This window comes from Coturnix japonica, chromosome 14 (assembly GCF_054131305.1).
Source record: "Coturnix japonica strain WE chromosome 14, WE-NBRP24, whole genome shotgun sequence".
Classification (NCBI taxonomy): Eukaryota; Metazoa; Chordata; class Aves; order Galliformes; family Phasianidae; genus Coturnix; species Coturnix japonica.
In genome coordinates, this window is record NC_140676.1 from 16,502,042 (window position 1) to 16,515,699 (window position 13,658).

At 51.6% G+C, this 13,658-nt stretch overlaps 1 protein-coding gene across 1 annotated transcript in view; it reads left to right on the forward strand.

Moving 5' to 3' along the window:
* LOC107318454 (uncharacterized) overlaps positions 1-13,658 on the forward strand; it is a 78,588-nt gene that overhangs the window by 64,133 nt on the left and 797 nt on the right. Inside the window, exons 9-10 of the mRNA XM_085514912.1 lie at positions 10,157-11,889; positions 13,276-13,383. The gene's annotated coding sequence lies outside the window, so the exon portion shown is untranslated. The remainder of the gene's footprint in view (positions 1-10,156; positions 11,890-13,275; positions 13,384-13,658) is intronic.

The following is a 13,658-nucleotide window of genomic DNA, read 5'->3' on the forward strand; positions in this document are numbered from 1 at the left end:
AGCAATTCTAACCCAGGATGGCACCACATGAGGGAAGGAAGGGGAACCTCAGAGCTGCAATTAGGGCTTGGTTGTAATTGAGTTTTTCAGTGGGGTGTATGAAGTAGAACAGCTTATAAGTATCTCTGGGAGGCTGTCAGTGATCCCTTTCCCCTCACACACACCCTGAGGAAGAAACAAACCGTGAAAATCTATTTCATTTGGTTGGGGTCAATTCATTTTGCTTCTTGTTTGTGCATGCCTGCCTGCTTCCTGAGTGAAAAGAAGGGGGAAGAAAAAACACACGGGTCAAAAATACTCATTTTCACTTTTATTTCCCCCTGAAATTCATCTTGACTTTGACCTGCGTGTCTCTGAGTTGATATGAAACCTGCACTAGGTTGGAAGTCTCTTGTATGAGCAATTTCTCTCACCTTAGTCCTGCTCTGCCCTGGACATCTGGCTGCCTGGAGCTGCTGGAGCTGCTGGGATGCCCTGGGGGCCCTTCAGCACACCCCAGCCCTGCAGCATGTGGGTAGCATGCAGCCCAAACACACAGCAGCAGCCTGATGTTCAGAGACAGAGGCTTCTTCCCTTGTCCTCATCCTTTGATTCAGGCATGGCCATGAGGAGAACCTTTGGGGTTTTGCATCATGCTGGTTCTTTTCCAATGGGGAAAGTGCTGGGGAGGTGATTGGGTGCACGCTGTTTCCTGCGGTGCTCTCGTGCTGCCCTTTGCACCGAGCCCTCATCCTGCACAGCTCGCACGTGTGCTCAATTTCACACGCTGTCAAGTTCAATAGGACTCCAGCAGTAAAGCTCATGAGACCTTCACAAGGTCCGGACTTCAGGCTGTGAGCCCTTTGAGGCTGAAGGGATCTTTAGGCTGCATGTGTTGTGTGCAGTTGGTTCCTGCTTGCAGTCTTGTATGGATTCAGAACTGTGCACTGTGTTATTTGCTAGGAGCACATGGCACACAGTGCATCTGTAAGCATCTCAGCTTACCCAGCTCTCTGGACCCATCCCTCTTTGAACCATAGAATCTTGAAGCCCTTTAAGATCATCCAGTACAACCCATCCCTCTGTGCCCACCGATTTATCCCCGTTCCAAACAGCTGTTTCCCTTCATTTATAAATCCACTGCCCCATAAACATTTGGGCTCCATCACATGGGGCTGTTCGTGGCTGCTGCCGTCCCCGTGTGCCACGTTGCCAAGGGACTGCTCAGACTCCTCCGGAGTGTCATCGTCTCACGGCTCAGTTCCTGTAACATCCTTTTCTTTGGCCTTGACAAATGCAATCTTCTCCCACTTCTGCTTGTTCAGAGCTCTGCTGCGAGGCTCATTTTCCTTACCTGTCATTTCTCCCGTGTCACCCGTGCTTTCCTCGCCGCTGCTGGTTCCTGCTGGCAAACAGCAGTTACCTGTCTCAGCTCTCAGGCCCTTCACAGCTTCCCCTCCTGTTAACCTCGCCGTCCCTCCATGCGTGGTTCCTCGCTGTCAGTCACCCACTGGAGCGTGCAGCTCTGCTTCTGCCCCAGGGCATTATGCTATGGGAGGAGCTCCTAGAAACACCCTGTGAGAAGTTCTGTCCTCCTTCACACTTTGCTAGCAGTGTCTGTCCTATTCACACCCTGCCCTCCTCCTTCACTGCTGGCACCTGTTGGGTTAGTGATGATGGCTCAAATGCAGCTGTGTGAATCGCCTGTCTGCTGGGCATCCCTGCTTCCTCCTGCTGCTCCTTCCCAGCTTCTGCTGAGCCTGGAGCTCTTCATAGAATCATAGAATGGCCTGGGCTGAAAAGGACCACAGTGCTCATCTCGTTCCAACACCCTGCTATGTGCAGGGTCACCAACCACCAGACCAGGCTGCCCAGAGCCACGTCCAGCCTGGCCTTGAATGCCTGCAGGGATGGGGCATCCACAGCCTCCTTGGGGCAGGGCTTTCTAGCAGTAGTTGCCTAATGCTGGTGAGACCCTCCAGGCTCTGGGCATGCATGGCCATCCCACAGTCCAGCTTCATGGGAGCAGGTGTAAATTGAAGCTGAATTTGGCACTCCATGTGTGGATGTGTCTGGGTGTCACAAAGCATCCTTCCCACACAGCTGTGCACAGGCTTTGTGCAACATGGTGCCAGTGAGCACCTCTGCCCATGCACATGTGCTCCATCATACTTGGAACTGAGGGTGCAGGCAGCCTTCCCACCTGGGGCTGTTCTGCTCAGGCAGCCCTGAGTCTTGCTGGAGTCTGAGGGACATGCCAGGGCATCTCTTCCCATTGCAGACCTGCTGTACCACCTGGGCTAAGCTGGAGAATGGCCAGGGCCGTGGAGCCCTGGGGAAGCACGTGGACCCTGGACCCCACTGAAAGTGCAGGAGGGAGATAAAAACGCATCAGTGCCTTCATCTGCCCTTATGGATTTTTCCACCATATTTTATCAGCATTCATTTTTATTTATGTGAGGTTAAAGTCAGTCCAATTTGGAAATCAGCTTGTCTAAGGAGCTCCCCTCAGATCTTATTAGCCTCATGCAGTATTTCTATTCATTTTTGCTAATACCATTCACTAGGCTGGCTTTGGCGGTGGCTCCAGGAGATGGTAACCCTCTCTCTGCTGGCCCATGGTGGCTGGGAGCCTGCTGGGAGCTGCAGGATCTGCTGGGCAGTATGGAGCTGGGGCTTTCCCACTGCTGCCAGCAGCACAGGGCACTCACTGTGCTCCCAGCTCTGCCTGCAGGCTCTGAGGGCATTGGTACTGCCGTGCTGGAAGGCAGGGCAGAGAACGGTTAAGAGGCGATTGGGCTATCCTTGTAATTAGAGAAATTCCTGGAAGAACAAAAACAACAACAAAAATCCATAGAGGGCTTTTAAATGATAAATAGGATGTCTGAATCAGGAAGTCCTTCAGCCACAGATTGCAGAGCTCTCAGTGCACGCCTGGCCTGCCCTGCCATAGGGCTCAGGCACTCGCTGCTGGCTCTGCCACTGGGCATCTCACGGCCCACAGCATCCAAAGGAGCTGATTGCAGAGGGAAACAAGTAGATGTGTAGGCTGGGTGTCAGCCTGGTGCCTTTGAACCACCAGTGTGACCTGCAGCAACACGGCCAGCCCTGTGCCCTCACCATTGGGTGTTATGGAAGTGTCTGGTGCTGGGTGAGTGTAATTAAAAGAAGACAAATACACGCAATGAAATGATTTCTAAAATGGCAATGTGCTGGATGCAGTGAAGCAAGGAATGTATTAAATATTCATTGCCACTGGTCTGCTGGGGGGGAAAAAAAGATTGGAATTATTTAGAAGGGGAAAAAAAACATTTTAATTATTTAATTTGAGAGGAAACCTCCCCCCCAGCTCTCCTTAGAGCTGAGCCCCAGACACATGGCAGCACAAGGCAAGGTTGGGTAACATCTTCATGGGACTGAGACCTGAAGATAGGAATGGGAAGCTGCTGGTGTGCCCAGCTCCTGCACAGCCCGTCTAACAGGCCCACATGGGGTCTGCTGTGCATGGGTAGGTCTGAGCACCAGCAGCTCGCAGCACGCACACCCTGCAGGCATCAGCCTTCCCCTGAGAGCCTCTGTGCTCTGCAGAAGAGGTGCTGGGGCAGACATCCTGCTGGCACGTCCGCTGGAGATGGAGCTGAGGACCTCCCAGCCGCACATCAGAGATTGAGACGGACGAGGCGTGGGGTCTGGCAGCAGCTGATTGTTTTCCACGAGAGGAGGTGCTGCGATTTTTTCCCTTGTGTCTCCAGATTGACAGTCTCTCATTATTAGCCCCCTGGAAACAGACGCTTTGACTGAAAGAGCCATCCCAGCCTTCGCTGTAACAATCAAAGCGGCTCAAGAATAAACATGGCTTGGCAAAAATAAACACAAATTGCAATGCTTGCTGTGAACAGCAATATCCAAGGGAGCCAACATCAAATGAAGGATTATCCCTGTTTGCAAGGAAGCTCTTCTAGCAAGAGATTGAATAAGGACCATCTGCAGCCCAGAGCAAAGGAGCTGTGAGGAGAACCTGCTCGTGCCATCAGGAGCTCTCCTCTTTGAAGCCCACATGTAGGCACCGTCTGGTTTGCTTTATGTGCTCTGCTGGCTGCTCCAGCCCTTCAGCTCTTCACGGCTCCCTCCAGCTTGCAGGCACAAAATGCAAGAAGGGGTGTGAGGAGGGCATGGCGAGTGTGGGGAGAGCCTTCCCTGAGGCCGGGGTGGCTGTAGGAAGGCAGCATGAGCAGCACAGTGATGCAGGAAGGCTGAGGGCACAGCCCTAAGGCAGCTCCTAGCCGGCAGCTGTCCCTGCACCCGTGGGAGTGAGCAGGAGCGAGTTCTCCTCCCGAACCCTCACAGAGAGCCCGCGCAGCATAAATCAGGTTTGGAGGCACAGAGGTTCCATAAACAAGCTTATTTTCTGAAGCCAGCTCCCATTATGTTATCTGTCACTTTATTGGGGTTTCTGAGCCATTTATTTTTATGTATATACATCGGAGCTGGTGAGCCGGCGTTGGCCTGAGCGTATAAAGCTGACAAGACACGGTAGCGGCGTGCGAAACCTGTCAGCAGAGCAGCCGCCTGTGAAATGAACACAAGAGCCGGCTGCGAGGCTTTTATTTATGGGATGTGGTGCTGGGGGGTGCTGGAAGCCCTGCGACCCAACACAGGCAGCTGGAAGCACCCCTCCTTCCTAAGGAGCACTGGAGATCACTTTGGGCCAACAGGATCCTCCTGGAAGGGCGCATCGTCCTGGGCTGGATGCAGCACTTTGCTTCCCAGCCTGGACCTTCTTGGTAGATGCTCCCTTCCTTCTTTAGTTCTGTTTGTGCTTACGGCATAAGAATTCATTCTGACATGGGAAAATCATCATTTCCCTATCTGAGAACTGCAGGGCTTTCAAATGGTTTGGAAACTTCCCCCACCCTCCCCACCCTGGTTATTTTACCCCTGAAACAACATTTTGCCAAACTCAATAGTCTTTACAAAAGCCTCAATGAAAAATAGTTCCTGTCATACTCCAGGAGAAAAGTATTTCCATCAGCATTTTTTCCTCTTAGTTGCAGCAAACATTTAGGATGCTAGATAGTTTCATGGGTCATTGAAAACCCTAATGAACACTGTTACCGGAGTGACAGAACAAACACAGACCCTATTTTTACCCTGGTTTGCTTTCTGTTTTCACGCCCTGTGGATGTTGTGCTCCTGGTCTGGTCCTTCAGCAGGAGAAATGGACCTCTGGTGCTTTGGGAGGGCAGCAGGTGGCCATGCTGTGTGCAGAGCTTGGTGCTCCTTGAATGCTCGTGGCAAATTTTGGTCTGATTTTCAGTTGGTTTCTATGGCCCTTCTGAGTCCCTTCTAAACTAACTCAGGGTTTTCCATGCCTTTATGAAGTGATGAGCCCATACAAATGCATCTGGGTGCTCTGTATGCTTCCACTTCCTTTCATTCACACCCTGGTCGGACTTGGCCCGCATTGCTTTCATGGTAGGCAGCAGCGTGGCTGTGTGCCACCCAACTCAGGCTGTGTTTCAACAACCGGAGATGAATGTTGTGCCTTGTGCTTGGCAGCGGAGGGGGTCAGCAGAAAGCACTATGCTGTGTGCCAGCTCCTCTGCTGTCAGGAAAGCAGGGCTGTCAGGGCTGCTCCTGCACGAGGATGGCTCTGATGCACAGACTTCTGCATGGAGTGGCCCCAGAGCTGCTTTCCCCTGGCACCATGTTGGTGTCACAGCACCCTTTCTGCCCAGTGTTGTGCCCAGTTCCAAAGTCACGCAGCCTTGTGCCTTTTGGTTAGACTTGGGAAGAGCGCAGGAGATAAAGAACAAGCTGGAAGCAGCTATTCTGGGCTGTGTCTGTGTGTGTAGGGGGGTGTTCTATTTGACAGCAGTAATAACCTGCAGTTGAATCTAGACTCCCACCATGCCTTCGTGCTTCCCAAGCGTTAGCAATGTGTCGTCATCCCATAACCATTCAGCCAAACACACCTGGGGCAGCTGTGTGTCTCCAGGGTTTCCGTATTCCGATGATGCTTGAAAGCGAGAGGCATTATTTTAATCCAAAGCTTGCTTTCTGCTGGGTGAGGAGCACATTTCCATCCCTGGATTGTCTCTCTCCTCAGCACACCCCATGTACGCCTGCTGCAGGAAGGGCCTCAGCGCCTGCTCTCCCTGGAGAGTGAGCTGGCAGCTCTGCCTGGTTATCTGCTGCCTTCAGCCTGGATCATCCCTCTGCAGCTCTGTCTCTCACCTGCCTGGGCAACTGCTAAATCTTCCCTGAAAGGAACAGCAATTTGTCAAGGAAAACAGGAAGGTCTGAGCCTCACGCGCCCCAAGGCCACTTAGCAGGGCTCTGGCTGTCTCTGGACACCTGCTTTCTGCAGCAGAGTGACAAGCAAGGCTGCAAAGCTCTTCTGGAAAGAGCTTCCTTCATCCTGCTCAGTGTTGGTGCTGCTGCTGTGAGCCCTAAATGCGTTTTGCCCCCCCCCTTGTCCTGGAAGGATGTAATGTGCCCCATGTGGAGTGATGTCTGCTCCATGTGCTGTCACCGCCTTCCTTTGTACTTCTCTGCACCAAGCCACTTATTGACTGGGAGTGTAATTGTGCTGCATCATGTCTAATTGGTTTGCTCTGTCGCTCTCCATTTGCTTTCTTGCTGTACTCCCCCCCCTCCCCATTCCCCTGCTCGAATGCAGTGAGCAGTGAGCGTGACTGGGGCACAAGGCCACCATCCTGATTGCTGGGGAAAAAAAAGGCCCCCACCTTCCTCCTTTCTTCTCCTAAATTCAAATGACAAGAAACAGAGGAAAACAATTTTGCAAACCCTTGGCGAAGGGCCAGCTCTGATAAAGAGCCGTAATTAATCTCCCCAGCTTTATTAGAATATCATTACAATTAACTCAGCAATCTTCTGTTGATCAAAGCCATTGTTCCCCACAGAGCAGAGGAAGGCAGCGTGTGTTTGTGAGCCTGGATCGTGCAGGGGCTGAAGGCAAAACCAAAGCGCTCCTGCTGGATGAGCAGCCAACCTTTGGGTCCAGCCTATTCAGCAATGGGTTTATTCCTTTGTGTGTGCTGATACAGCTCTTTGCCTGCCCGCTTCCCACTCCAGGCTGGAGATACAGCCACTGCTGCAGTAATACAGCCAACAGAAGCACAACGGGTAAAGGAACTGGGGAAACATTGGTGGAAGCCACATTGTGAAGAAAGGAAAGTTGTCAAAATGAAGCTTTGTGAGCTCTACAGTTCAATAGCCCACGATGTGTGCTATAGAAAAGCAAGGAAAATGAGCACGGTTAAACTACCCCTCTCCTCCTTCTCAGACTGTTCTCCTAATATCGGGTATTTATCTGTAATTTAAGCCTGTGATTAGTTTTATCAAAAAGATAGTTCTGAGGCAGAGATCTTCCAAATGATTAGGTGTGTGTTTGAAGAAAAGAAAGCCGTGCTTGTGCTGCAGGATAAAGCTGTATCTTCTTGCTTCCTGGAGCATCCATCTGTGAGGGCCTCGTGCCAGGAGGAATCTCCTGGTTGTGCACAGATCTACACCCCCTCTGTTCTTTCAGAGCAACCATCTGTCCCCTTCCAAGGCACCAGAGCCGGATCCTCCTGGCTGCAGGTGACCGGGCAGGGCAGTGTGTTCACCTGAGGTGATCTCGTGTGTCTCTTCTTCCTCATCACACTTCTGCTCCCTGGGAGATGCTGTGGTGGCCATCGCTGTGGTTCCAGCAGTGTGGGTTCACCAGCAGCTCTGGGTACGTGGACCTGGAGGCACCCAGCTCCCTGTGTAGGACCAAGAAGGGGAATGGTTCCACTGCTGGAGAAGGTGTGGGGCTGAGCTGCTCACAGAGCCCTCCATGGGGTACCAGTGCAGCCATGCAGGGTTGGATCTGAGAAGTGGGGCAGGGTGGCTGATATAAAGCAAACACTGTGCAGACATTGAGGGTGGCACGCACTGCTACTGCTGCTGCTGCAGGCCAGGGGCATAAGTAGATTAAAAAATGCAATCAAATGACTTCAAGGAAGAAAGGTTTGTTAAGGACTAATCAGAAAATGCTGCAGAGACAGCGTGGCTTAGAAACTCTCTCACCTCGGCTTGCCTGAGGCTGGTCGGATGGTGCAGGAGGGCTATTAGAGTTATGCTATTAGAGCACTTGCCTGGGCCTTCCCTCTGCCGTGGCCATGACTGAGTGACTCAGTGTGGTCCTTCCAGGGTGCAGACCTTCCCCAGCTGCAGAGGCTTTTCTGCAGGGCTCCTCCACAAATGGCTGGGGACATCAGGCACTGCCATAGGGCTGAGTGAAATGCAGGGCTGAGTGTCAGGTTGTCATTAAATAGCATTAATAAGTGACAAAACTTCAGGCGCAGACAATGGCTGGAGGAGGATTGTTGCAGCAGCAGAGAGATGGAGCACAGGGAATGTCAGAGGTATCTGCTCTGTGCTCCTTCTCTTGCAAGAGGAGATGGGGTGGGATAGGATGGGATGGGGTGGGATGGGATGGGATGGGATGGGATGGGATGGGATGGGATGGGATGGGATGGGGTGGGGTGGGATAAGATGAAATGGAAGGTGGTGGGGTGTAGTGGTATGCGATGGGATTGGATGGTTTGCAGTGGGATGGGATAAGATGAAATGGGATGGGATGGGATGGAGTGGCCTCTTCTGGGGGTTGGCCTCTTCCCTCGTGTAATCGATGACAGAACTAGAGGGAATGGTTTTAAGCTGTGCCAGGGGAGATTCAGGCTGAATATTAGGAAGGATTACTTCTCAGAAAGGGTAGTCAGGCATTGGAATGCACTGCCCAGGCAGGTGGTGGAGTCACCGACCATGGGAGTGTTCAAGAAACGTCTGGATGTTGTGTTGATGAATATGATTTAGCCGGGAAGTATTGGTAATGGTTGGACTAGATGATCTTCTAGGTCTTTTCCAACCTTGATAATTCTGTGATTCTGTGAGTGGAGTGGGATGGAGTGTGATGTGATGGGATTAGATGGGATGGGATGGGATGGAAAGGGATGGGATGGGATGGGATGGGATGGGATGGGATGGGATGGGATGGGATGGGATGGGATGGGATGGGATGGGATGGGAGGTGGTGGAGTGTAGTGGGATGTGATGAAATACGATGTGATGTGATAGGATGCAATGGAATGGGTTGATGTGGGATGCTATGGGATGCTATAGGGTGGGTTGGGATAGGGTGGAATGGGATGAGATGGGATGGGATGGGTGCAGTAGTGTTGCACAGAGAGACAACTTCTGTAATATCCTGGAGGCAAGTGGATAAGAAAAGATGCAGGCAACTGTTTTTCTTGCAAGATATTTATTGTGCTCAGTGCTTGCTTTCTCCTGCTGCTCCCTCAGGGAGAACCAGAGCTGGAGGACCTCTGGATGGCAGTGCCCAAACCAGCAGTGCCCACATGTGCAATGGGGCTGCCTGCCTGCTTCAGTGCCTGGGAAGCATGCACCTGTGGGAGGGATGAGCTGGAGGCCAAGACACCTCCAGTGGTTATGGTTGGACTGGGAGCTGAGGGACAGCAAGTGGGCTGATCAGCTGCTTGAGGCAATTGCAGGGTATCATCAGTGCAGTGAGACACTTCCTGGCAGTTATTTAAGGCGAGATGCCCTAGTTTTGTGCTTTCGGTGGAGTCCCTAATTATTTCTCAGCCTTTGTAGTGAGCTAATTGGTTTTGCAGCTCTCAGGGCTGGGGAGCACTGATAGGCTCAGGAAGCACGAGCTGGAGGGACGAGGAGGGGAGGGGAAACCATTGGGGAACGTCAGCATGGCTGGGTATGGGGAGTGGTGGTACAGCAGTGTGGGGTCAATGGGGGGATGGTGAGGTGGGAAGACAGGGGGAAGGACAGTGTCTTGTCTGCTCTGAGCTGCTGCTTTTGAACGTCATTGGGAAGAGTGGCCACCACATGCAGTGTGTGACAGCTCCGAAGTGCCCAGGTGGCACTGGATTTATTAGGGCATTATCCTGCTAGTGCTGCAAATGGTGTCATCTGTCTTCTAAACTTTGCACTTTATTTTGGGGAGAGAATTTAGAATATCCAGGCTCTACGCTGAAGCTTTAGCATATGAAAAAGCCCTGCTGGGAAGTGTAGTTTTATTGATTTTGTTATTAAAGTGCCACTGGAATAAATTAGCTCATTTGACCGAAATGTCTCATTACCTGGATTGTAACAGGCACATGATGAAGTCTCCAGAGCTGCCTGCTGATGGGACCCATGGCCGCCATCCTGTACCCTGCTCTGAGTACCCAGAGACCCCCAGCACTGCCTGAGTCCACCCGGAAACAGTCTGCAAACCTCAGGTGCTGTACATTGTTGAGGTTCACATTGCTCCTCTGGTCCTTGGCTCAGCTGAGTGCATTGTTTGAAAGGGGAAGAGGAAAAATCCCCTTCACAGGGCAATATTTCTTTAGTACCTCGGTAATGAAGGTGGATTGGGAAATGAACCGTTCCCCATTACAGTGGGACCTAACTGCACAGCCCATGCTTTCCGGTTAAAATTTGATTGCCTTGAATCCTGAAGATTATGGAAAATAAGAAAAAGGCCCAGTAAAATTTATGGCTTTTAATCATAAAGCAGTAGAATTGCAGTAAATCTGTCATAAGCAAGCAGATAGGGACCCAGAAAAAAGAGAGGGAAGCCATAGGCCTGGTGCTGGGGTCTGGAAGAGCTGGCCTTCAGGGTGGAACTGGGCTGCAGCCCCCACCTCCTCCAGGCTGCTCATCCCACATGTGTGGGACACTTCTGTGCTGGGCAGGGCTGGGAGGCATGTAGATAGTGAGGAATGGTGAGGTGGGAGCAGGGGATGGGGCAGGATGGGGGAGCCCATCACTCCCATTTTTAAGAAAGGGAGACCTGAATAACTACAGACTGGGAAGATCATGGAGATGATCCTCCTGAAAGAGATGTTAAGGCACATGAGGGATGAGGAGGTGACCCGAGGCATCTAGTGTGGCTTAATCAAGGGCAGATTGTGCCTGACCCATCTGATGGCCTTCTATGATGGAATGATGGCACTGATGTACAAAAACTGAGTATGATCCAGCAGTGTGCTCCTGCAGCCTGGAAGGCCAACAGCATCCTGGGCTGCATCAACAGAGCAGTAGCAGCGGGCAGGGAGGGGATTGTCCCCCTCTGTTTTGTAATTGTGAGGCCCCATCTGGAGTACTGCATCCAGGCCTGGGGCCCCCAGCACAAGAAGGATGTGGAGCATCCCCTCCATGCACAGGGTGCAGGATGGGACCCACTGAAGGGAGTGCTGGGGGAGGTGTGTGATGAGAGGAGACCATGGAGAGTGAGGAGAGCACAGGCAGAGGAATGACAGCAGGGAGAGGTGCATGGAGTGATAAGGAGGAAAAGGGGAGAAAGTCTACGATTGACTGAAGGAGAGATAAGAGAGGAGGGCAGTTATTGGGAACAGAGCAGAAAAATGGAGTGGTGATAAAGCCTGATAGAAATGGGAAGGCCATGAGGAGCTGGGCAGCTCCTGATGAGCAGCCTCCCTTCCGTGCCCTAAGCACATCTCTGCCTGGTTTTATACATTGTTTTATAAAGCTTTGTATTTATCCTTATTAAAAAGTGTGAAGCATCTATCTGTGACACACAGCCCGTGGTCACCTGATGAGCAGTGCTGGCAGTCAGCCCCTGCTCTCACCTGGTTAAACTGCAATAGAACCACGCTGTAAATTTCAGTGAAGGAGGGAGAGAAAATAAGTTTATTCTATTCTTTTTTTTTCTTCCTCCCCATCTTTATGGCCAAGAAAATTGCTGATCTGAGATGCTGGCCCTTCTTGAAACGCTTTTCTTCTGCTCCATCCATCTGCTTTAATCACCCGCTAACTGAGAGAAAGAAATGATCCAGCTCACAGAGCAGCAAAGATAAAGAAGAGTGGCTGGTGCACTGCCAGGTGGGCAGCTAATGAGCACTGTTGGGTGGCTCTCCTGGGGGCCTCAGCTGTGTGCTCAGGTGCCTGGGAAGGGGCAGAGGGCTTCAGGACCTTGCACAAAGCAGAAGTAATAATCTCACTTCTTTTCTAAAGCTCTCTTTTAAGTACCGATTCCTCCCTTTGATTGCTGGGGTACTGCTGTGCACTGCAAATACCTCGCTGGACTTGCTTGTTAGTATTATTATTTTTTTAAAATCTCTTTGTGTTGAATTAGCTCTTTTAATTACGGCATTAAAAAAGGATAACTGGAGTCAATTAAAAAGCTCTTTCAGACCGGCAGTGTTAATAGCTGCCCAGGAACATGGAAACCCCTCCACCCCCTCCGCTGTCTGTTGAACTGCCAGTTGAATTGTCACCATCATCCTAGCAGAGCTTGTGCACACCCAGTGTGGGGCAGAGCACAGCCCACAGTGATGCTGGGCACAGCTCCTCTCAAGGGCTGAGCTCCAGGGAGCACCACTGGGTCCATCCATTGGCCACCATGACATATGGATCTGCAGGCACTTCTGGTTTGTTCCTGTGCGTTCACTCCTGGATGGCTGCAAACAGTGTCTAAGCACTGCTGAGAGGGAGAGCCTGCAAAAAGCCATTGTGCTTTGGCTCTTTTAGAAAGCAAAACACGAAGCAAATGGCTTTAAAAATAGTTTAGTTTCAAAACTGAAAGGGAACGACGGGTTAGAGATGATGAGAAGCTAAAACATGAAGCTCCTGAAAACCTGCTGTGGAGAAAGAAATGCAAAATGTTTTGTTTCAAGGTGAATGGAAAGCTGAAACCAGCAAAAAAAAAATCCCTCTTCCCATGAGCACGGATGTTTCAGGTTGTTTTTCCTAGATTAGCACATCGCTGGAAGAAAAGAAAATCCATTCTTTTCTCTGCTGGCACTCCAGGTTCCTGTTGCTTATTTTTTATCATGTTGTAGTGACTTTGATCCCCGAAGACTCCTTAAGTGCTTTACAAGCCAAGCATGCAAATCTGGGCTCATCCCCCGAGGTGCCACCGACACTATAGAAGAATCATAGAATCATTATGGTTGGAAAAGACCTCTAAGATCCCCCAGTCCAACCCCAACCCACTCCACCATGCCCTCTGACCACATCCCGCAGTGCCACATCTCCATGGCTCTGGAGCACCTCCAGGGTGACCCCACCACCTCAGCCTGTTTCAGTTCACCACCACTCCTTCTGAGAAGGAATGTTTCCTGACATCCATGCACCATGGAGATAGGTGACCCACATCAGCATCAGGGCAGCCTGCCCCACTGCCGTGCTGCAGTCCCGGGCCTGTTCCGCTCTGGCTCAGTCAGCGTGTCTGTGTCTGTGTGTATTTATATATGTGTGTAATTTCAGATTTCCAGACGAGCCTGGAAGCCAGATTCCCTCGGACGTGCCTGAGGGTGTTTGCAGGTCTGACTGCCAGCTGCCATGTGCCCAAATCCTCCGTGAGAGTCACTGCAGGTGGGAAACCTCAGTGGACCCCATCACTGCTTGTACTGCGGGGTGCTGCAGGGCTGGGTTCCAGCAGGGCACTGCCCGCCTGTGCCACAGCACTGCAGCATCCCTGCCTGCGGGGAACGATGTCCAATGGAGAGGAGAGACAACTGTCCTCTCCCAAGTCCTCTCCCACAGACCCCCAGGCATCCCCAGTCCCAGCACCATCTGCACTGGGGCTGGCGGTCTTTGCACACAGAGGGCAGGCAGACAGCCCTGCTGTGTGCTGCTTACGCACATCA